The sequence below is a fragment of the Culex pipiens genome, chromosome 2, assembly GCF_016801865.2.
Source record: "Culex pipiens pallens isolate TS chromosome 2, TS_CPP_V2, whole genome shotgun sequence".
Classification (NCBI taxonomy): Eukaryota; Metazoa; Arthropoda; class Insecta; order Diptera; family Culicidae; genus Culex; species Culex pipiens.
In genome coordinates this window covers 157,869,699-157,895,363 of record NC_068938.1, presented here as the reverse complement: position 1 = coordinate 157,895,363, position 25,665 = coordinate 157,869,699, and positions in this window count along the sequence as shown.

The following is a 25,665-nucleotide window of genomic DNA, read 5'->3' as shown; positions in this document are numbered from 1 at the left end:
ACTACCGAAAATCGATACGCCCCATTTGGCGGTTGATAACATGGTCGACTTACCAATCGTGGTGTAGATGGTGCCACAGTAGAACACGGCATTCCAAAAGGACCAGGTTTTCTTGCTCTGCTTATTCTCGAAGGATGCCTGTTTGTACGACTCGTACAACACCGCGCTGTACTCCTCCACCAGGTTGATCGCTCGACCTTCCCACAGATCTGGATCGGCGTTCTAGACAAGCAAGCGATGAAGAAAAACGGAAATAAATTTAAATTTTAATTTAAAAGACCATTTAATCTTCCACCCATCATCGACTATCGTTTAATTTTCATCAACCTCTCAAACTCAAGCAAACTCACCTCCAGCTTTTCACGATCCAACGCCAGTATCCGCAGGTTCTTGGCCAAGATTTTCTTCGCGTGGTTTACGTTCGTCTCCATCTTTTTCTCGTGCGTTCCTGAAGGGTGTTCCGTGGGAGTGGGTGGCGAAAAGGGGTTGGACAGAAAAAAAAGTGAAAAGTGAGTGATGAGTCAAGTTCATTACCTCTAGTGTGCGCGCCGATGAGCTGTGTGCGTTGCTCTTGTTGTTTTACAGATTCGTCGGGGTTGAGTGATATAAAATTAGCATTCTGATTGTGTGTTTACGAACTCGAAAATATGTTGAATGATAGCGTGAAATTAATCGTCGGTGGGAAACCACTGACAACACGGAAGTCAGGATGATTTTTCAAGTTTATTTTCATTTCTGTACAACACGTAAAAGATTCATTTCTCTAAAAATCTTAAAAAATCATCATAGGACAATTCTTTAGAAATTCCGTATGCCCAAAGAAGCCATTTTGCATTATATGAGCTCTACGACAAAGGGAAGTGGGGTAAAACGGGCATTGAAGTTTGATGTCCAAAAAACATGAAAAATAAAAGCACACTAACGTCAAAACCAGTTATCAAACTGACGTTGTTATTTAACACTTTGTTTGTTGATTTCCAAGCATGTGGTTTTGTACTTTTGACAGCTATCAGTCGTTCCAATAAGGCTTTCTAGTTGAAAATGTACTAACAAACTCACACCTCTGAGCGCTACTGAAGTTGGTTTGTTTGCGTCAGATCTGCTTTCTGTTTTCAGCATTTTTTTTTGTAATGTGACTGATGGTGGATTTTAAAGGCTTATCGCCCGATGACAGCTAACATATTCGCTAACAAAATCGCAGAAAACAACCGATCTCATCGGTAAACTTCAATTATACCAAAAATATTAGTATACTTGTTGTCTTTTACCGATAATCCGGTTTAAAAAATAGAACCAAAATTTGTTAAATTTTTTACCGATTTTCGATTTTTTGAAATGTTTACCGAAATCCCGTAGAAACTGACAGGAAATCTTACCGAAGTTCAGTTTAATTTTGTTCAGTCAGAATTCGAGTGTTTTCTTTAAAAAAAATGAAATATCGATTCAGAAATTAACAATCAAGCCTACAAATTTTTTTTTTTTAACATGTTGGAAGATAGGCAATAATTAGTAGTTTCTGGTATCCCAAGTAGTTCTAGAAAGCAAAAGTAATCCGTGACATATTGCCAGTAATTCTGGTAATTCCATTCAGACTGGTCAGTAATCCTTGATGCTGGAAACCCCTTGCATAAAATGTCATCTTTTCAGAAAATTACAGAAAAGTAAAAAATTTCCAAATCAGAAAAAAAAATTTTTTATATGATCACACAATTGTTTTAATTTCATTTTTAATGTAAAATCGAATTGTATGTTTGTAAAAAAAACTGACCTAATCCAGCTATGTGGTTGATGCCTTCCTCACTTTTTACCAAAAATGGGTAATATGAGTGGTTTGGACACACATTTCAGCTTTTTTTTAGTTCCAGATAAAAACACAGATATAACTTATTTGGTAATAACTCGAGACAGGGTTGCCAGATCTTCAATGTTTTGGAGTCTTGGGAAAGGCCTTTCAATTGATTAAACAACGATGGGTCGGATGATGGATCCGGACATTGTTTACATACATTTAGGTGAGATCCGGCTTTAAAAAAGTACATAAATATCACTTAAGTGGTCATAACTCGAGACAGGGTTGCCAGATCTTCAATGTTTTGGACTCATTGGAAAGGCCTCTCAATTACCTAACCAACGATGGGTCGTATGATGGATCCGGACATCGTTTACGTGCATATAATTGAGATCCGGATATTTGCGAAAACACGTTTTTATACATAACTTTTGAACTACTTATCGAAACTTCAAACAATTCAAAAGCGATGTATGGGACCTTAAACCAAGTCGAATGCAACTGGTTCGATCAAAATCGGTTCAGCCAGTGCTGAGAAAACTCAGTGAGAATTTTGGTCACATACATACATACACACACACATACACACACACAGACATTTGTTCAGTTTTCGATTCTGAGTCGATATGTTTACATGAAGGTGGGTCTAGGAGCTTTTAATAAAAAGTTCATTTTCAGAGCAGGGTTATAGCCTTACACCCAGAACTGGGCATCGGCATACGAGAGGATAAAGAGCACGATTCGGTAGTAAAATGGTACTGTGTGCGGACGGAGAGGATAAATCCCGAAATTACCGAGAGTACTTTACTCATGGGTTCATCTTCAAAAAAAGTTCATCTATCAAAAAAAAAGTACTGGTACCGAGACTCGAACCTAAGACCTTCGGCATATTGAACCGTGCCTTTGCCGTACGGGCCACCATGGTTCGATGACTAAGTGGCGGTCATTTGTCCATATAAGTCGCTCAATAGGATGAACTGTTCCAATGAACGAATGAACACGCGAGAGGACTATACTATCGCAAAATAGCACTTTCCTCACGTTTCTTTTCGTTTGGACTATTCCCTCGTTCTTTAACTTTGGGTGTACCTCAGTGAGGAAGGCAAAATGATAAAGTGCACCGTTTTCAAGTTAAAGCCATTTTTGGGATTTTTTTTTTTTGAAAAAAGTTACAGTTTTTACATAGAGATAAAAATTTTGAAAATTATTTACACATTGCTTTTTGGGACTCTATGCAAAGATTTACACCCAAAGTTTGCGATAGTATAGTCCTCTCGCGTGTTCATTCGTTCATTGGAACAGTTCATCCTATTGAGCGACTTATATGGACAAATGACCGCCACTTAGTCATCGAACCATGGTGGCCCGTACGGCAAAGGCACGGTTCAATATGCCGAAGGTCTTAGGTTCGAGTCTCGGTACCAGTACTTTTTTTTTTGATAGATGAACTTTTTTTGAAGATGAACCCATGAGTAAAGTACTCTCGGTAATTTCGGGATTTATCCTCTCCGTCCGCACACAGTACCATTTTACTACCGAATCGTGCTCTTTATCCTCTCGTATGCCGATGCCCAGTTCTGGGTGTAAAGATATGAAAAAAAATCACAGTGTTGCCCAATTCTTCATAGTTTATTCATCATCAATACCTTGTATACGATTTTCAATGTTTGGAAAATGTTTTACTTCTATTTTTAGGTTGATTTCAATGATAATTATTACCATATTTTAAAATTTAGGTCAACATTTTAAAATGAAAAAAAAAAAAAATGTTTCAAGCTCGTTTTTTTTTTTAAATTTATATTTATTCAAATTTCTTTTCCATGTACATTCATTCAGTTAAAATATTATTGAGTGTCCAATCACAAACGATGACTTTTCACCTCAATTTTAAATACTAGCAACTTTCATTTATTCATGAAATATTGTAGCTTTCGCTATTCAGTGATTTCAAATGTAGGAGGTCCTACATGTACAAAAGGGAAAAGGGATACCTTAAAACTAACTTATAAACTATATAAAGAGCGGATCAATGCAGCTGAAGACTGCAATGATTTTTGTCGAAATGCATCAATTATCTTATTGGACATAACATCCAAAGTGTCAACTTCGGCTAATTGATGAAGTTCACTGGTGCTGAACCAGGGAGGAAGTTTCAGAATCATTTTCAGAATTTTGTTCTGAATCCTCTGAAGTTTTTTCTTCCTGGTTAAGCAACAGCTTGTCCAGATCGGCACAGCATAAAGCATGGCAGGTCTGAAAATTTGTTTATAAATTAACAGTTTATTCTATATTTTTTCAAGCTCGTTCAAAAAGTTATTCTTGGTTATATTTTTTTTAACGCCGATAACTTTTCAGGATTGAGTTTGACAGCTTTGGTATATAGCGGAATTAAAAGGAACAACTCGTCTCTTTGTATTCACAATAATGCATTCTGCTAAAACGCTCAACCAAACCACAAGCTTTGGTATGTTCTACAAAGTTGTAGAACATGAAATTTCCAATGGGAATCTCACTTTTGGGAATTTTTTGATGGACCAATCAGTTATAATATTGGGTTTCCATACATTTTTTTCGATTTTTCCCATAAAAACTTCACCTCCGAGTATCTATGTTACCGATTTTTCTCATATTCGACCCTGAGTCACAAAAAAAGTCGCATTTTCTGGGCACCCTAATGTCCACGCTACATTTAGAAAGTTTATTTTTGTATGAACAATTTTCCACGATGGGGAGAGGGAGTTGAGATTTCAAAAAAAAAAAAATGTCCACGCAGTTTATGGATGGTACCTTCCCGTTATTTCCAATATATCTTTTCACAACTGCATCGTGTTTGCCAATCAGCATTGCATCAAATAAACAATGTCCACCCAACTGTAACAGTTTACTTCCTTCCAGTTTAATTCACACATCAAATCACGTCCGCGCTTTCTCGACTTCCACGCAGAAGTTTCTGTTCGTTGATGCCTTGTACAATTGATGATGACGCCATCAAAATCCTGCAACAGTTTATTTATCACGGCCCCAAACAAACTCCAATCGCACAACAAACCAGCCCGAATCTCTGACCGACATCCCATAATGGACCCACATGTGCGTGATTTCCATGGTCAGTTTGGCCCATTAAACTTTTGCTCCGACACGAAACTGCTTTTGGAACCATCCCAACGATGATGTTTTTCCTCTGGGTCGTTGGTTTTCCGACTGCCGGGAAAAATCTCATTAAATCATCAGTGACGTCGTCGTCGTTGCTTTTCACGATGTCGCCACCGGTAATGAAATTGTTGTGTTATTTTAAAACATTACTGAACAGTCAAGTGAACCTTTTCAAAAGGTGTCAACATTGGACAACTGATTTATACAATTATTTCAACAGTCAATTGACTGCAGGAAAATCTGCTTTCCATCGATTGAATTTACAAACAATTATGGGTGCAAACGGTTTCGTGACACTATTTGTAAATAAAACCACCCACGCCATCACACGCCCAAATGATGACGCCGTCGTTAATAACGCACAATTTTCGAGGAATTATAAACACACTCTACACACCACAGTGGAAACCCCCCCTCCCTCCTGGTCAGAATGAAAAAGTGTGGAAACATACATTTCCCGCAAAATTTAGGCGAGAACCCACGGGGAACGATAAACACTGCTGCTCTCGTTTGAAGATCATCCCATGTCCCGGTAGTAAATTATATTTCTGTAAATATCGGTAATATTCGCCAAAACTTACGGTGGGGAAATTTGAACAAGTGTGAAATTGGTGTGCGTGGCGGTTGTGGACAACACCAACCATCTTCCACCCCCTGAACCGGTAATAAACAAAAGTGGTACTGTGGACAGCAATATAAATTTGAGTGGCTGTCAGAGTTGGTCTTTTACTTCGTCGCTGTCGTGTTATCTTGTCGCACGTGCATTTTGGGCCAAATTGAGTTGAGACGCCATTTGTGCAGCTTTTAAAGGCACACCTTTTGTCCTTCACAGATCCTCAAAGTTTGATTTCAATCCTGAGATATCATCGAAAACCGAAAAAAAAACTCTGTATATTGTTGTCACTCTTCATAATGAAAGAAGTTTGAATCTTGTCGTGCTATCTTGACACACCGTGAAAAGAGCTGTAAGTGCGACAACTGGACGAAGGGATTTCAGGTCAGAACGCGTTTGAGACACGTATATGCTCGACTACCGTAAACATTTTTATTTGTAACTCGAGACTCCGACAACCGAATTCAACCAAACTTCGGGACAATGCACAGAAACGTGTTTGTTATTGTTTACATTGAGTGCTCTAGTTTTTGTTTATTCAAGGTCAAGCATTAAAACGAGTTTTTCTCGGAACGTCAAAAAGCGACGTGCAAAGAGATAGCACGACAACGTCGACTTGTGGATTACTAGGTGGGTAATTCTCCGCCAACTCACAAGAGCTCCTCAAGAGGAAGAATGTGGAATTCTACACCCACGATCGGCGGAGCGAACGAAATCATCGGGTGGTTCTTTGTGGTTTTCCTGATGAACTGAAACCGGACGAGGTCAAGTACCTTCTGAAGAGGGATCTCAAGCTGGACGCGCTGGATGTGCATATCATCAAGCGGAAGGAAAAGTCCACCGTGGACGAAACTCCGTACATTGTGGTCTTCCCCAAGGGATACACCAATCTGAAGAAGCTCTCTGCAATGAAAGTTGTGGCAAGCACTGTCATCCGGTGGGAGGCCTACCGGAAAAAGCGGCCGAACGTGACCCAGTGCAGGAACTGCTTGCAGCTGGGTCATGGAACCAGGAACTGTCACCTGAAAGGAAGGTGCAACAACCGTGGGGGTCCCCACAAGTCGGACGAGTGCAAAGTCCAAGAAGCCGAGCTGAAGCGGTGTGCCAACTCCTCTGGAGCCCACGAAGCCACGGACCGCAGCTGCCCTAAGCGTGCGGACTTCATCCGGAGGCGCCAGCAGGCGTCGAAACCGAAACCGCCGACAAGGAAGGCGGAGAAGCAGAGTCCAGCAGTTCCGGCGTTTACGCCGGCGGAGTTCCCTCCGCTGCCGGGCGCAGTTCCGGACGGAAAATCCAAGGATCGCCCTCGTCCCGCAGGAAGCAGCCAAGGTGGCCCCCGAGACGGTGGAGCCACGGAGAAGGAAGCCGGGGACCCAAGTAGCAAGAAAAACATCGCTCTTTATTTTGTTGTTCAACAATTGCTGCATAAGTGTTTTTATTCGATAATTATTGAACAAGTGTCAAAAAATTTGGTCAATTGTTCACATTTTGACCAAAAAACCATTGTTCAACATGGCTGTGTAACACAAATGCCAAATCTAGTAACGGATTACGAACAGTTCATTTTGAAGTTTATTCTGACCTCAAAGCAACATGCTTGTAGAACTCGAAAAGCAAAATGATATTTGCAGACATGATGTTTCATTTCAGTTTGCTAAACGTCATAACATAGTAGATTTGACCTTTGGCTTCGGCTGGGATTTCTCGTAAACTAGTTGTTTATGTGAAGTTCGCGTTCGTGTTCTAAACACCGAGCAAGGACATGTTGACGAAATAAGCAAGGATAGTTCTAAAAATAGAAACAGCTTATGTTCGAAAGAAGTTTTGGCAAACTGTTAGTGAACTTGGTAAAACCTAGATGACCGCAGACTTCTTATTGACGTTTAGGCCTGCTCATCCAACATAACCCCTCGTGGAAAGAAGCAGACGCGCGCCCGGACTTGACATTTGGAGTGATCTTGAGTTCGATACTTGCCCTGAACATTCTTCATCAAAAAGGAAAACTGAAAATGCAGCACCGGGAACCAGCAGCAGTAGTAGAGTAGTAGTAGTAGCAAGCGATGTTAATTAGCACTCAAACATAATTGAAAAAAAAATCCCAAAGGCGCATAATTAAGAATTGAATGATTTTTTATGGTTGATATTTTTTTATTACCCATCATTCATAAATGGCGTATCCCTGTCCAAACAAATAAATTACAAAAAACTGGTAGTTAAATATTAAAGCGACATTTCTCACAAATAAAAGATTAAATGAAGAAAAAATAACTTTTGAGCGAACACCTTGAACATATTTTATGAAAAGCCTGTTAAACATTCTTGTCTGCCACGATATGTTCTTGAACGGTTATAAAAACGTTTGCCTAACTCCCTCCTGAATCTTAAAGGCAGAATGTTGCTAAACGGTTCTAACGACGTTATCCAACCCGGTTCAGAATCTTATAGTCAAGAGTTCTTATGACATGTTCAACAAACGTTCTCTATGCAAGTAGGACGTGCGCTGGTAAAACTTAATTAAACCACCCACATTTCTAACGGGTTAAGAGATGTTCAACAACAGAAAAACGTGCGCTTTTCCAGCGATCAAGAGTTCTCAGGGACGTTGGGAAAACATAGTAAATGAGTTCAACAACAAGTTCGGAAATCTTTTGGCGAACAAAGTGTGCTACTTGGGGAGGTACTCTACAGTTCGGCTGAGCTGTGGGGGATTTTCTCCGAGTACATCGGCAGGTTCAAGACCTGCAAGACCCGCTTGGACCAAGTAACCCTCGTCAGTTACATGATCTCCAAGTATGGAATTTAAGGAGTTTTTTTTTTTGTTATTATACAGCAATTCCATTTGAAAAGAGCCTAAACCAAAAAAAAAGTTCTCCGATCGGGCTCAAAATTTTTCTGGGGGTTCCTTGGCCAAAATAATTAGACCCGTATTTTTTTGTTTGGCCATTAGGGTGGCCTACATCGTGCTAGGGTGGTTCAAAAAATGGCAATTTTCGTCATTTTTCGCAAAAACCACTTTTTTCTAAAAATCATATCTCCGCGCCATTTCATCCGATTTTAGCTGTCTTAGACGCAAAAGAAAGGTGATGAGTTTGGCTATTTGGGAAAAATAGTAAAAAGTTCCAAAAATCTAGCTTAACTATTGAAAAAGTCGTATGAAAACTTAAAATGGCGTTTTGACCGTGTCTGGACCAAAGAGCCTATGTCTGAAAATATTTTTATCGGATTCCTCGGAAAATTTCACATAACATATCAAAAAATTGGCGATGTCGAACCGTACGTTTTGGAGATACGATTTTTTGAAAATAAAAACTGCGTTTTTCGACGCGCCACGCGCAAAAACGGGAAAATGACGAAATCGGCAAAAAATCAACTTTTTTCACTAAAACTGCGATAACTTTAAAATTTCAGCGATGACCTATACATGTCTGGGTACCAAAATTTTCGTAATTGAGAGACGCAACTTTTGGTACCATAACATCTATAGGTCATCGCTGAAATTTTAAAGTTATCGCAGTTTTAGTGGAAAAAGTTGATTTTTTGCCGATTTCGTCATTTTCCCGTTTTTGCGCGTGGCGCGTCGAAAAACGCAGTTTTTTTTTCAAAAAATCATATCTCGGAAACGTACGGTTCGACATCGCCAATTTTTTGATATGTTATGTGAAATTTTCCGAGGAATCCGATAAAAATATTTTCAGACATAGGCTCTTTGGTCCAGACACGGTCAAAACGCCATTTTAAGTTTTCATACGACTTTTTCAATAGTTAAGCTAGATTTTTGGAACTTTTTACTATTTTTCCCAAATAGCCAAACTCATCACCTTTCTTTTGCGTCTAAGACAGCTAAAATCGGATGAAATGGCGCGGAGATATGATTTTTAGAAAAAAGTGGTTTTTGCGAAAAATGACGAAAATTGCCATTTTTTGAACCACCCTAGCACGATGTAGGCCACCCTAATGGCCAAACAAAAAAATACGGGTCTAATTATTTTGGCCAAGGAACCCCCAGAAAAATTTTGAGCCCGATCGGAGAACTTTTTTTTTGGTTTAGGCTCTTTTCAAATGGAATTGCTGTATATATTGTTTTACTGATCCTCGGTCCCAACCTGGTCACAGCACCTAAAAGGACCTAATAAAAATAAGTTAAGAAAAAAAAAACTTTGTAGAACATTGTTACAATCTAAAAAATAACCCTGCAAAGTTAGAAAAACACGAAATTTTATAATAAAAAAAATTGTTTTAAATGAAAAAATTACCCTTCTGGGTCAATGCAGATTCGAAAAGAACATTAAATTTCCCTTAAAATGACATGTTCCAAAAAAATTTACAGTCAAGTAACGGAAAATGGGAGAATTTTTAAAACCTTTTTAGAGTTTTTTTTTTCAATGAAAAATACGTTTTTCGGAATTCTGAGTACGCCATTAAATCGGGCGTCTAATTTTACATAAAAGTCTCTTTGACACCAATGTTCTATCTCATCACCGTTTCAGGCTGCAAATTATTGAAAAACACCTCTTTTTCGCATGTTCATAAATGGAAGGAGTCGTAACGCCCCTCCGTCACTAGATATCAAAAAAAGGACCTCGGATTCGTGATCAGGGACAAAAGTTACCCCTTAGGACAAAGTTTCACGCAAATTGAAGAGTTATAAAATATAATTAAATTCAATTTTTAATAAAAAAAACGTTACTTTATCCACTTTTAGGTGGTTGGTGCCTTCTTCTCATTTATAGTGATTTCAACCCCCCTAAAGTGTCCATGTTTATGGATCTCCCCTAACGTTCGCAGCACCTAAGAGGTCCTAATAAAAATAAGTGATGAGTAAAAAAACAGACTACCTACAGACTTTTTGTCAAGATTATAAGACACGGCCTTTGAGGAAAATGGCATCCCTCTACACGGCTTTTTCGTGACGATCAGACCCGACCATTTGAGGTTATGTAAATTCAGACCATTTTGCCTTCCTCACTGAGGTAAGGCTATAATCCTGCTCTAAAAATGAACTTCGTATAAAAACGTCGTAGACCCACCTTCATGTATACATATCGACTCAGAATCGAAAACTGAACAAATGTCTGTGTGTCTGTGTGTGTGTGTGTGTGTGTGTGTGTGTGTGTGTGTGTGTGTGTGTGTGTGTGTGTGTGTGTGTGTGTGTGTGTGTGTGTGTATGTGTGTGTGTATGTGTGTGTGTATGTGTGTGTGTATGTGTGTGTGTATGTATGTATGTGACCAACAAACTAGCTCATGTTTCTCGGCACTGGCTGAACCGATTTGACCCGAACCTGTTGCATTCGACTTGGTTTAGGGTCCCATAGATCGAGTTTTATACAGATGGAAGTTTTGATAAGTAGTTCAAAAGTTATGTATAAAAATGTGTTTTTTCACATATATCCGGATCTCACTTAAATGTATGTAAACTATGTCCGGGTCCACCATCTGACCCATCATTGGTTATGTTATCAAAAGACCCTTCCAACGAGTCCAAAACATTGAAGATCTGGCAACCCTGTCTCGAGATATGGCCACTTAAGTGATATTGATGTACTTTTTTACTCCGGATCTAAAAAAGAGATGAAATTTTTGTATCTGAAAGAGATGAAATTTCATATCAGCCATTGTTGGTAATAAGTGAGGAAGGCTCCAACCACATAGGTGGATTAAGTTAGTTTTTTAAACTGCTTGTAATTTAAGATGGGTAAGTCAGATCTTGAAAATTCTTACTCCACCTAAAAGGTCTTCTCATATGCTTTCTAAAAATATATAACATGTGAGGGTTTCATGAAAAAAACACCCTTTTTAGGGAGCGTTCTTTTATTACGTAACGCAGTAGGGGGGGAGGGGGGTCGGAGGCCGTGTTACGCCCCTTACAAAATTTTTAAAATTTGTATGGAAATTTTGTTACGAGGGGGGGGGGAGGTCTAAAAGTCCGATTTTTCGCGTTACGTAATAAAAGAACGCTCCCTTACCATAATTTTAATTAAATATGAACCAGTTTTTTTAACATAACATTTTAAATACATGATAAAACTGCATGAATTTAAAAAGCAACTTAGGGGACGTTAAGACGGGTCGATTAAAACCATTCCGGCCAAAATCGGTTGAGCCTGTGACGAGATATTCCAGTGACATTGATTCTGTACACATGTCTACATGCAGCCAAACACACAGACTTTTGCTCAGCTGGCGATTCTGAGTCGATATGTACAAATGAAGGTAGGTCTAGGAGGTCTAATTAAAAATTTCATTTTCCGAGTGATTTTAAAGCCTTTCCTCAGTAAGGTGAGGAAGGCAAAAATCAAACATCCGGAACTTAAAAATATTTTGCACACCTCCCACCTCAGGATTCGATTTCATGACATTATGATTACAAATCTTAGTGACTACAATCTCATGCAGGCAGACTAAATTTGGTGCCTAACATTTCAAAAGGGCGCAAAACTAACAATAGTTTTGTGTCCTAATGAAAAAGAAGGCACAATTTAGTGAAATTTTATTGAAATCGGAGAGATATTTGTAGAATAGTAGTTTTTGCAACAAGTTGCAAAAAGATGTTTTGGATAAATACGACGAGTGCTAAAAAGATCAATCTTTGCAACGAGCTCCATACAACAGTTTTTTGCAATACCGAAAACATCCATTGAATGGAATTATTAGTCAAATGTCAACGTAATTATGTCAGTCAACCTTTTGAATCAAAACAATGATGAAAAGTTCAATTTTTCAGCTTCATTTCAGTTTCAATTAGGGGAAATTCTCGTATGTTTGGCAGGTTAAGCACTCGCTCCTAACTCCATCCAATTTGCTGATTTTCACTATTTAAACAACTAATTTTGCAAAACTATTGACAGAAACTTGCTTGCTCACTTCTTATTGAGCTATTTATCACTCGATTTCAGATGAAAACGCTTTTAATTAGCTTTAATTGAATGTCAAAGTTCTGACCTGCCAACATTAGAGGCACGCTGGAATTAGATGCTGTTCCCCTATTTTGAAAAGTGTTTCTATTCAATTCTTTTATTTTTGGTAGAGAAAGGTAGGCTGTTTCGTCATTCGAGAATGGCAGGAAAAGTAAGTAGTTTCACGAAGGAATTGCAAAAAAATCCTTCCTCAGCGATTTATGGTCTCATTTAATATATCTCCAAATACTTTTTAAAAGCTTTAAAAAATCATTGAAAACACAAGTACATCAGAAACAATTATTTTTCATTTTCATTATATTTGTGATTTGAGATACAACCGGATTTAGGCCGTCAGCCAAATATTTGCAGCGGTCTAACTAAATTTCAATGCTTGTTGTGACATGAAAAATGCAGTAAGGGCTTATAAATAATATGTTTTTGGTTTTTTGGATATTATTTGAATAAATTTCATAATTGAAAACAATTTTGAAAAAAAAAATTGCTGGGAAATTCTAATTTTCGATTTCATAATGACGAAATTGTCTAAAAATATCTGAAATATAGTTAACTTCAACTGATAGATGTTTATACCCTAATAGAACATATTTTTTTCTTCAAATAATCAGGTTTACACATTTGGCCCGCAAGCTTATGTACGCTTCAAATTTAGCCGGCCATTCAAAAACTTTGAGCACCCCTTTCAGCCCATTCAATTATTTAAGATTTAATAGAAAATATCAAATTTAAACCATTTCTAATTGTAAACTAATCTACATTTACAGCTTATAAATAATTAGTTCAAGATTATACATTATAAACATAAAATTTAATACATTAAATTTACTACATGAATTAATAAGATTGTGAGCACAGACTGTGAGCAAAAACATATTTACAGCATGCTTACCTGTAAAGTTATCTTCTACTTCAAAGCTAGCCAAGGCGATTCCATTGTTATCTGCGTCATCTATGGTAATTTTACGTGTTAAAATGGAAAGTAGAGAGCAACAGTAATTTTTTTGTTAGCATTACATATATTGTATTTAAAATACAAACAAATGCTTATTTGGATGTTAGTTATGCAAGGAAAAAAGCAAAGAAACTTGTTGTAGCAGATAAAAACAAAACTTAAAAAGCAAAAATATGAAAAACTAAATTATGATCCCCTATGAGGAGTAAAATGGAAGCAAAATAATGTTAACCGAAACTTCCAAACTCATTCACACACTTTTTTATGTAATGAAACACTTCATGACAATTGTGATTGGTGACCAATTAGACTGTTTTCATTTGTTCTTAATTGTTTTTAAATACCACACATTTTTCCCATTTCAAACATCCCAGCAAATTTTCCCAAGTAACCGTTACCATCTCGCTTATGTACCATGAGTTCAAAATCCAATAAATATAATTATATTTCCACTGCAAAACCGCAGCATCTTTGATGTTTTGCGGTGGCATTTTTCACATACTGTTCTCAAGAGAAAGATGAAGATCGCATCAAATTTGCACGACCTTCTCACTCTCAACGAAAATCCCCACAACTGTCAACATGCATCTGTCAAAGTTCGCGCCAAGGACGGCCGGAATAAATTAGCGAAAACATGCCGCTGAGGAAATTGGCAAAAAACTGTAGAAAAACTCGAGAATTATGACGTGGCGCGCGCGGTAAAAATGAGCGAAAATCGCTAATGAATGTGGAAATAATGGACTCGTTTCGGCCAAATTGAAACGAACCGCGAAAAAACACGAGACAACATTACATTACTTACTTTGCAACTATTATGCAAATGTTGGTACTAATGTGTGTGTGAGTGAGCGTTATTTTTAGCCTAGGCTCGGAAGAGGATAATTTTAGAAAATGATTAACCGAAAAATATTGAAGAAAAACGATGAAAAATAAATAAATATAGAAATTGGTGCCATCCGGACAAACGGAACGGAACGAAGAACGGCTCGCCGGCATGTCAGAGTCAGTTTTTGACGTCGACGGTTGGATGCATTTGGGTTATTCCAATTGGCAGTGTTTGAGGATCATATGGGTGCAATATGTGGATTGGTTTGGGGGATGTTTTGCTTAGGAGAAACACGGAGAAAAATGAGTTCTCAAAATCGTGAACAAGCGTTCATGAAAATCGGAACCACGAACAAAGTGTTCAAATTTCATGGTACGTTTTTCAAAATCGTACCATGGAAATTGAACACTTTGTTCGTGGTTCCGAATTTCATGAACGCTTGTTCACGATTTCGGGAACTCTTTTTTCTCCGTGAAGGGTGAGTAGGTCAGGGCAACTGTTATATTTTATTTCATAATGGTATCGTTCAAGGTTGTTAACGATAAAATTATCGAGGCTCGATAACGATATCGATAGTTCTATCGTTATCATTATTTCGATAATACTAACGGCGATAATCTCAACGCCGAAAATTGACGATAACTCATTTATAAAATCTTTCTAATATCGATTAATAACCATATCATGTTAAATTTTAAATATTTTCACGAAAAATATATTTTTTGAAAATGAATTAGGTTTTAAAGTAAAAAAAGACACATTTTTTTCACAAAAACCCGTATTTTTCGAAAATACCCAAATTTTCATAATTTGCAATATGGGTATCGAACGAAGCGAAAGTTTGTATGTTTTTTTTCACTTTATTAAAGTATTTTTGTAAAAAACTAAAATTATCATAAAATACCGTATTTTTTCGAAAGTACTAATATGGGTACCGTCATCTGAGGCGAATCGGGACTACAGTCTGAATAGGGACAGCAAGTTTTAGAGTTAGCTTCAAATTTGAAAATATTGCCCTGAATCTGGTCTACCCGAAACCACTCAAAAATATTAAAATACTAGGCTGCAACATTGCTAAAACAGCTGTCCCAATTCGCCCCATGTGTCCCGATTCGCCCCAGATGACGGCATCAAAAGAATTAAATTTTTCTATGCTTTTTCACATTGATACAGTTTTTTAAAAATATATTTTCTATGCTTTTCACATCATTACACTGCCCATGATCGCATAAATGTCCCATATGCAAAAACAGCATGCTGAGAAAACGTCTTAAGTTTTCGCGAAAAAACTGAGCAATTCTCTACCAAAACCGGAAATGGATTTTATTTGTATTTTTTGATTTGGCTCAAACTTTGTGGGGGCCTTCCCTATGACCAAAGAAGCCATTTTGCATCATTAGTTTGTCCATATAAATTTCCATACAAATTTGGCAGCTGTTCATACAAAAATGGTACGTAAATATTCGAAAATCTGTAACTTTTGAAGGAATTTTTTGATCAATTTGGTGTCTTCGGCAAAGTTGTAGGTATTGTTAAGGACTATTTAGAAAAAAATAGGTACACGGAAAAAAAAATTTCCCGATTTTTTTATTAACTTTTTTTTCACAAAAACTCAAATTCCCAAAATACGTATTTTTTGATTTTAGAGATTTTTTGATAAGTTTTAGGGGACAAAAATCCGCAACTTTTGAGCTATAGAGAAACATGGTCAAAAAATCTGCCGCCGAGTTATGATTTTTTGAAAAACTGGTGATTTTTGGAAAAAATCGAAATTTCATACATAAAATTTTTTTGACCTCATTTTTTTATGCAAAATTGAATTTGCAATCAAAAATTACTTTACAGATTTTTTGATAAAGGGCCCCGTTTTCAAGATATAGCCACCGAAAGTTTGATTTCAGCGAAATATTTGCAGTTTTTCGATTTTTAAAAATAGTGACCATGAGTGACCATCACTAAAAATATTTTTTTTGAAAAGTTCAGAAAATTTGCTATAAAATTGTCTAAGAGACATCGAAGATTGGACCTCTGGTTGTTGAGATACAGCGGCTAAAAGAAAAAGAAACACGAAAATTAAAGTTTTCTTAGTCTCACCCAAACAGCCCACGATTTTCTAATGACGATATCTCAGCAATTAATGGTTCAATTTTCAATGTTAATACATGAAACATTCGTGAAATTTTCCGATCTTTTCGAAAACAATATTTTGAAAATTTTTAAATCAAGACTAACATTTCAAATGGGCATAATATTCAATGTTTGGCCCTTTTAAAATGTTAGTCTTGATTTAATTTTTTTCAAAATATTTTTTTCGAAAAGATCGGAAAATTTCACGAATGTTTCATGTATTAACATTGAAAATTGAACCATTAGTTGCTGAGATATCGTCATTAGAAAATCGTGGGCTGTTTGGGTGAGACTTAGAAAACTTCAATTTTCGTGTTTCTTTTTCTTTTAGCCGCTGTATCTCAACAACCAGAGGTCCAATCTTCGATGTCTCTTAGACAATTTTATAGCAAATTTTCTGAACTTTTCAAAAAAAATATTTTTAGAAATGGTCACTCATGGTCACAATTTTTAAAAATCGAAAAACTGCAAATATTTCGCTGAAATCAAACTTTCGGTGGCTATATCTTGAAAACGGGGCCCTTTATCAAAAAATCTGTACAGTAATTTTCGATTGCAAATTCAATTTTGCATAAAAAAATGAGGTCAAAAAAATTTTATGAATGAAATTTCGATTTTTTCCAAAAATCACCAGTTTTTCAAAAAATCATAACTCGGCGGCAGATTTTTTGACCATGTTTCTCTTTAGCTCAAAAGTTGCGGATTTTTGTCCCCTAAAACATATCAAAAAATCTCGAAAATCAAAAAATACGTATTTTGGGAATTTGAGTTTTTGTGAAAAAAAAGTTAATAAAAAAATCGGGAATTTTTTTTTCCGTGTACCTATTTTTTTCTAAATAGTCCTTAACAATACCTACAACTTTGCCGAAGACACCAAATTGATCAAAAAATTCCTTCAAAAGTTACAGATTTTCGAATATTTACGTACCATTTTTGTATGAACAGCTGCCAAATTTGTATGGAAATTTATATGGACAAACTAATGATGCAAAATGGCTTCTTTGGTCATAGGGAAGGCCCCCACAAAGTTTGAGCCAAATCAAAAAATACAAAAAATAAAAATGGTCGAAATCGGCCGGTTTTGTAGAGAATTGCTCAACTGGATTTTCTCCTGATTACTAGAACAGAGTACTGTGTATTGCAGGCTTTTCCGAAAGATTACACGAATTTGATCCAAACTGCATCAATAACTCAAAAGCGATGAAAATGCATATGGGACATTTATGCGATCAAGGGCAACACATTTTTTTGAAAAACCTTCAAAAAACCTCCAAGAGATCTTTTTTCTTTGTTTTGATATTTATAGAAAACACTCAAAATTTATTCAAAAAAATAGTTTTTTGTACTCGAATTGTTTGATAAACTTATCAACTCCAAAACCCATAAGCATTTGACATTAAATTATCGTCATACTGTTTTACAATCAATTGTTTAAAAAAGTACGTTTAGGGAGACTTGATCCCTGCATTTTTACAGTCACTGGAATAAGCCCTAGCTTAATTAATAGGGCTGGGTTTTAGTACATAGTTTCCTTTAGTATAGTTGTACATAACTTACTGCAGTTTGAACCTTTTTTCAAATGTCTTGTAAACAAAAAATACCAGCTTTTGTAAACATGCTAAATTTTGGTCTAAAAAAGAATATTTTAGGTTTGTTAAATATTTTACATCATAGATCTAGGGTTTTTCCTCAAAAAATATTTTCCCTAAAAGAACACCCAGTTAGCAAAATCTAAACGTAGAAATATGTATCCTCCCTGCAAAGGCTTATGAATTGATCTCAGTTGAAAGGTTCTCCAAATCTCTGAATTGCAAATGTAACATCCTGGAGCAGAACAGTTAATTCTAATAAAAACACTATTGAATTGAAAAAATATTTTACATACTAAACTCGTTATATTTTGAACACAAACATACAGGTTTTATGTGAAATTGCTGTAACTTACTAAAAAATTTAAAGTTTGGATGAATAAGAAACATTTTGCTTAAGATTTCTTCAAAATGTTGAAAGGGGGATCAAGTTACCCCTAACATTTTGAAAATGCCGGTTTAAAATATTTTTTTTAAAACACTTGGCATGATTCGAAGAGTTCAGCTGATGAAATACCCTTATCATTCAAACACAATTAAATGTTTAAGCTTTCAATTGATGCAAAAAGTTCAAAGTTTTGTGAAAAATTGACAGAGTTATGTGCGATACAAAAAAAGGAGATTAAGTCTCCTCACTCTCCCCTACACAATTTGAATGTATGTTTGAAGCATGCTAAATTACGCTTCGTTTGATTCGTAATTTGTGAAAATTTTAGTATTTTTCAAAAAAGCTTTTAAAAATTCAAAGAGCATTAGAAATTTCAATTCGTTTGATAACCATATTGCATATTTTGAAAATTCGAGTATTTTAGGAAAAATGCAGTATTTTGGGAACAATTTTGAGTACATATTTAAATTTTTGAACTTGCTACATTAAAAAATCTTAGCGAAAGCATTGAAAATTTAACATAAAACAACAAATAAATGTAATTTTTTTATCCAAATTCTCAAAATTTTGAAGAAATCAGCTAAACATAATCCATGATAACAATTATGCTACTGGTCAATAAAAAAATAGAATTCAACACATTACTTTTATCAATTTTCCGAGCTGAGATTCCAAGTTCATGATCTTTTAAGAACAAAAATGTATGTGTGTGTGTATAATATTTCCGTAACATTTGAAGGTTTAATTTAACCCTTATCTGCCAAACAACGATATCTTTGAAAATATTCATCCCATTTTTATGTCTAATTATGAAAAAATCTTATTTTTCATTATCTTCTTAGTTGATATGTTGATGCCTTGAAAAAGTATGATTAAAAAGATGAAGAAATATAGTCGGTTTATATTTTTGATATTGTAGTGTGCATCAAAAAATAATACAGTAAACTTTGATAGGTTATATAGATCTTTACGAAAAATGAAGAGAACAAATTAAATACATATGGAATGGTTTAGAATTAACTGAACATTTTTTTTTTTGTTGGGTTGAGACCACTGCGACCATGACTTTGATCTATTGCGGTATACCCATTTTATTATCGCAGTCTTCAGGATGACACGTTACCATTTAGGGTGACTGTCATTGGCTGACGTTGCGGTATGCCCCATTCAGGTATAATTTCTAAAATGAAATCAACTACCTTACTGGGGTTTTCTTGCCAGATCTCTTTAGGGCTTAAAATAGGCCTGTTAAGAATCTGCCTTCGCCTTGCAGATAGTGCGCTGCAGTCGCATATTAGATGTTTTGATGTTTCGGTTTCACAGTCACAGAACCGACAGATATCTATTTGACAAAGACCTAGCTTTTTCAAATGATATCTAGACGGACAGTGTCCTGTTATAAGCCCGATATAGATATTTAGATATTTCTTGTTCAGATTGAGTATTTTTTTTTGATTTTTGAGTAGAGGGAGTGATGAACTCCCTAGATTGTCTCAGTAATTGTGTTTTCGTCCAGTTTAACTGAATCGTCTTTTCCTCATGTTTTACAAACTCCATTTTTAATACGCTTTTTGAGACCCCGCAGAAGGGTTCTGGGCCAATGAAGTGCCCTTCTGACCCATTTCTAGCAAGAAGGTCGGCTTTTTCGTTTCCATCTATACCCCGGTGGCCCGGAACCCAGATGTACTTGATTTTTAGATGCTAATTGTTTTAAAAGTTTCCTGCATTCCCATACTAGCTTAGACTGGCATGTTGGTGATTTTAGAGCATTTAACGCAGCTTGACTGTCTGAGAAAATACAAATTTTTGCAAGTCTGTAATTCCTTCTAAGACAAATGGATGCACATAACTGAACATGGTAGGGACTGTTCAAATGACTCAATGAAGAAGTTTCCATAAAGTTTTGAAAGGTTGAAAAAATCAGTTATTTAAGAAAATGTGCATGCATATAATTATCCAAATATCAAAACGGATTGCATTTTCGGATTCTTTTGACAATTTTCAACTAGGAGAAAATATAACTAATTTCGAAAAAATCTTTGGATTTTTATGCATTTCACCACATGAATTTTCATTAATTTTTTAACAGTTCACTGATTTAACCAAGAAAAGCTAAAAAAAAGAATTTTTAACGTAACTATTTCTCAAAAACACTATTGCAAAAAAAATGAATAAAACTTTAGAATAATTTTTCAAAACAATCAATGCGCCATGGGTTTACTATGTACACAAAACCTTTTGAAAAAGTAAGCGAGAATTGAAATTTCAAGCCAGAATTTCAACTTTTCAATTAAAAACCAAATGATGAGGAGTGAGGGGGGGGGGGGGGGTATCACAACATTTAATTAAATTTGTTCCAGTATTATCCACCAAGCAGATCAACCTTTTTAAGGCCCAACGATAACCGAATTTCAAAAAGCTATGTTTAAAAAGATTCTCTGGAAGTAATTGATTGTTTTTTTTTCATAATAAATATTCTAGTACTGAACTTTTTAAATTTTTAGAAACGAAATTTCAAATTCCAAAATAATTAGCTTACTAATCAAACTAGAAAATCATTACATTTTTCGATTTGACTATTCCGAGCAAACAACAATAAACTTATGAAAAATTAAAGTAACTGCAATTACGTCACAAACGCCAAGCAAAACGTCTGCACGCTTCAGAACCATGCAAATTTTCCCCTCTAATTATCTCGGTACAAGAAAACACGCCAAACAACACCAGCATTAACGAAAATCATGCAAAGTAACAAAACTCTCTCTTCCTCTTACCTTCCACCGCAATAAACAGCGCCGCCCCGGCCACACTGTACAGGAACAGCATCAGGAACAGAAAAATGTGGGTAAACCAATTCCGCGACCACTTGGTAATTTTCGTGTACAACCAAAACACGGACTTTTCACCCACCCCAAGACCCGACTTGGCCGTGTTGTACGTAAAGTCCCGAAAACCCTCAAACTGCTTGAACATAAACTCTCCGGCTTTGGCCGGATACATCGAGTAATAGTCCGGGTAGTCGGGCGGGCCTTGTGGCTGGTTCGGGTCCTGAGTGACCGATATTCGTGACCCGGGGGTCGTCGGGATCACGCCAACGGGCTGCTGGAACTGCTGGAAGTAGTGCGCCGGCGAGTACTGGGCCGAGATTGGTTGATGGTGCTGCTGGGGCATCATGTAGGCCGGTGGCACCGTAATGCTGATCCGGGGTCTCACCGGAGGCGGGATTCGGGGGTGCTCCTGGGTTGGAGTCATTGTGCAGGAATTTGGGTCACACTGAACGGAAAATTGGTAGTCCTTGGTACAAGTTGACGGCGTCGTGTTCTTGACGTTCTATTTTTGCACGGAAAACACTCACTGAGGACACACAACACAGACACTTTACGGGTTGGTCACAGACGACCTGCACCGAACTCACTCCAGCACCAGTTGGCGGATCTCATCTTCGGCATGGTCGGCGACGTCGTGGCGACCACGTTGGAAAACAACTTTGGTGTGTCCTACTTGCTTTTTTTTTTCCTACGAAGGAGACGCACCAATCGTGGACACACCGGACCGGAACATACGTGCGACACTTGGTGGCGATAAATTCCGTCGGTAATTACGACGGATGGTAACGACCTGGCGACGACCTCGGACGACGATTCGTTAATCCCGTTGGCAGGCAATTAACAGCGTATTCTCAATGGTTCACTGGCCTTGAATCTTCTTCACGAAACGCACACGCGGAATCCCTGGGTAGACCACAAACAACAAACAAAGCAATCCACGAAAATTATGTTTGTAAATTTATCAAAACGCACAACACTGTCTCCCAAGATGTCTCGAATATCCACCAAGCAGATCAACCTCGCGAGATGTTCACACGGTGCCGGTTCGGGCTAAACTGAGCTGCTCAGCAAGTTTCTACGCCAGCTTCCACCAGCTATGAGACATCGAGCGCCGGAACGTGAGAGTTAAGCATCGGCAGTTAGCTGGTAGTAATAACGTGCAATATTTTTGTTTTGGTTCTGACCATTCTCCGCTATTCAACGAACCTTTTTTTTCTGTCGCGACTAAACGAACGAACACGACCGATTTCGCTCGGTTCAACTGGTTTCTGACTGACTGACTGACTGGCTGGTTGTTCTGCTCTCCACATGGGTTCCACAGGGGAATACAACAGAGACCCTTGTATACAACCACTACACTTGCGAATCAGCCGTGCAGCTGGATTTGTCCCGAGTAGGGGAAAATAACAAAAGGAGGTTAAGACCCTTTATCTCACCTCGGTATACTAAGATTTTGTTCGGTATTGATATTCCTGTTGTACTGGTATTTTTTGTTGACTAACTCCAGGGAGTTAACTTCGAAAGCTGGAATGACCTAACGAGCTGACCTCCTGAATTAGGCCGAGATCGACTTCGATCGTTTATTTCTTCTGCGTGATCAGAACATTTCTCGTCTCAAGAAATACTAACCCGGTTCGACTAGGATGAGAAGTGATTGCATTTACCAGTACACCACCTGCCCAATCCTTAAAAAAATCTTTAAATTTCAAAATGGGTTATATAATGGTATGATCTGGTTTTGCCCGAAGAACAAAATTATTATTTTTTGTATTTTACCTACTTAATCTGGTTTTAAATTTTCAGAATAAAAAAAAATCAACACGGGAGTATCGTGTTATTTTCCCATTCTCGAGGTATTGGCAGCAGTCGTCGAAGTCAGTGAAGAAATGGTTTCACTTTTCTTTGCTACTGCTGCCGTGCATCATATCGGGAGAGGACTTTTGTTTCGCGAATTTAGCAGTTTTGCGAAGAAGGGAGCGATAAATAACTGAAGGGGTGGTATGCAGTGGGTATAGAAATAATTTATTATTAAATTTCATATTCTGAATGTCTGGGCTTTTCATTAAATAAGGTTGGATCCTACATGGAGCTTGCAGGATTTTTAAAGATCATTTTTCTTTTTGAAATATTCATGATAAAATTTGCAATGAAAAGAACAAAAAGTGACGATTTTTCTAAATTCTTTGGGTAATTCTCCGCCAACTCACACAGCAGTTGCCCCGACCCCTCTTCGATTTGCGTGAAACTTTGTCCTAAGGGGCAACTTTTGTACCTGAACACGAATTCGAGGTCCGTTTTTTGATATCTCGTGACGGAGGGGAGGTACGACACCTTTCATTTATGAGCATGTAAAAAAAGAAGTAATTTTCAATAATTTGCAGCCTGAAACTGTGATGAGATAGAAATTCGGTGTCAAAGAGACTTTTATGTAAAATTAGACGCCCGATTTGAAGGCGTACTCAGATTTTCGAAAAAAAACGTATTTTTCATCGCAAAAACACTAAAAAAATTAAAAACTCTACCATTTTCCGTTACTTGACTGTAAAAAAATTTGGAACATGTTATTTTAAGAGAAATTAAATGTACTTTTGGAATCAACATTGACCCCGAACGGTCATTTTTTTTCATTTAGAACAAAATTTTTCATTTTAAAATGTCGTGTTTTTTCTAACTTTGCAGGGTTATTTTTTAGAGTATATCAATATTCAACAAAGTTGTAGAGCAGACAATTGCAAAAATTGGTATATAAAAATAAGGGGTTTGTTTATAAACATCACGAGTTATCGCGATTTTACGAAAAAAAAGTTTTGAAAAAGTTGGTGGTCATCGATCATGGCCGTTCATGGTCACCCGCGACAGACACGGACGACGAAACAAAGAGACACGCAAAAAGTAACTTTTTCAAAACTTTGTTTTCGTAAAATCGCGATAACTCGTGATGTTTATAAGCAAACCCCTTTTGTCTATATATTAAAATTTTGTAATCGTCTGCTCTACAACTTTGTAGAACATTGTTACACTCTCAAAAATAACCATGTAAAGTTAGAAAAAACACGAAATTTTAAAATGAAAAATTTTGTTCTAAATGAAAAAAAATACCCTTCTGGGTCAATGTAGATTCGAAAAGTACATTAAATTTCCTTTAAAATAACGTGTTCCAAAAAATTTTACAGTCAAGTAACGGAAAATGGTAGAGTTTTTAAAACTTTTTTTGTGTTTTTTTTTCAATGAAAAATACATTTTTTCGAAAATCTGAGTACGCCATCACATCGGGCGTCTAATTTTACATAAAAGTCTCTTTGACACCAAATTCTATCTCATCACAGTTTCAGGCTGCAAATTATTGAAAAACACCTCTTTTTCCGCATGTTCAAAAATGGAAGGGGTCGTACCGCCCCTCCGTCACGAGATATCAAAATCGGACCTCGGATTCGTGATCAGGGACAAAAGTTACCCATTAGGACAAAGTTTCACGAACATCGAAGAGGGGTCGGGTAATTTTTCCCGATTTCGTGTGAGTTGGTAGAGAATTACCCCTTTAACACTGGAACGCCCAACGCATGTCCAACTTACACGGACGCCCAAGCCTCCCAAAAAAGTTGGAACGGTAACTTCAACACGCCCGTTCTCGGGCATAACTCAACCAATCGGGACGATTCTTGTTTTCAGTGATTTGTAAGAATGTCTAGATGATCCTAAAATTTTGCAGAACTTGATTTGAACAAATCTGTAATTTCTGCGACCGAAAACATCGTTCCAACTTTTTTTAAACGACTGCCTCCGCGGAATTTTCGGCGAATTTTTTTTTACACGCGAAAAAAAAGTTGGAACGATGTTTTGGATCGCAAAAATTACAGATTTGATCAAATTAAGTTCTGCAAAGGTCTAGAATCATCTAGACATCCTAACAAATCACTGGAAAGAAGAATCATCTTGATTGGTTGAGTTATGCCCGAGAACCATTGAGTTGAAGTTATCGTTCCAACTTTTTTGGAGCCTTGGGCGTTGGAATGTTAAAATAACTATTTTGAGTAGAGGTGGGCAAAACCGTTCTTTTTTAGGAGCCGCTCATTTTCGTTCGCTCACTAAAAAGAGCCGCTCTTTTGAACGGCTCTTTCGCTCTTTTTCAAAATTTTGATAAAAAGGTTTTTTTTAAGAATTGAATGATTTGGCGAACTCTTTTCTAAATTCTGATTTAATCGATGAAGTCTATAAACAGTGAAGTTAAATAAGGCAAGAGATTTTTTTTCCTTAATCTTTCAGCTATTTAGTAGATTTTTAGTAATATTTTACAAGCTATGCTATGCAATGGTAATATTTTACAAGCTCAAATGCCGAAATTTGTGAAATTCGATAAATTATTTTTATTACAAGTTTAAAAATCATTCTATCTTGGAACGGTTTTTTTTTTTCAAAAGACCTGAGTTTAAAAAAGAACCGCGGTTTTTTTGTGAGCCATGGTTCGTTTGCTCTTTTTAGTGAACTG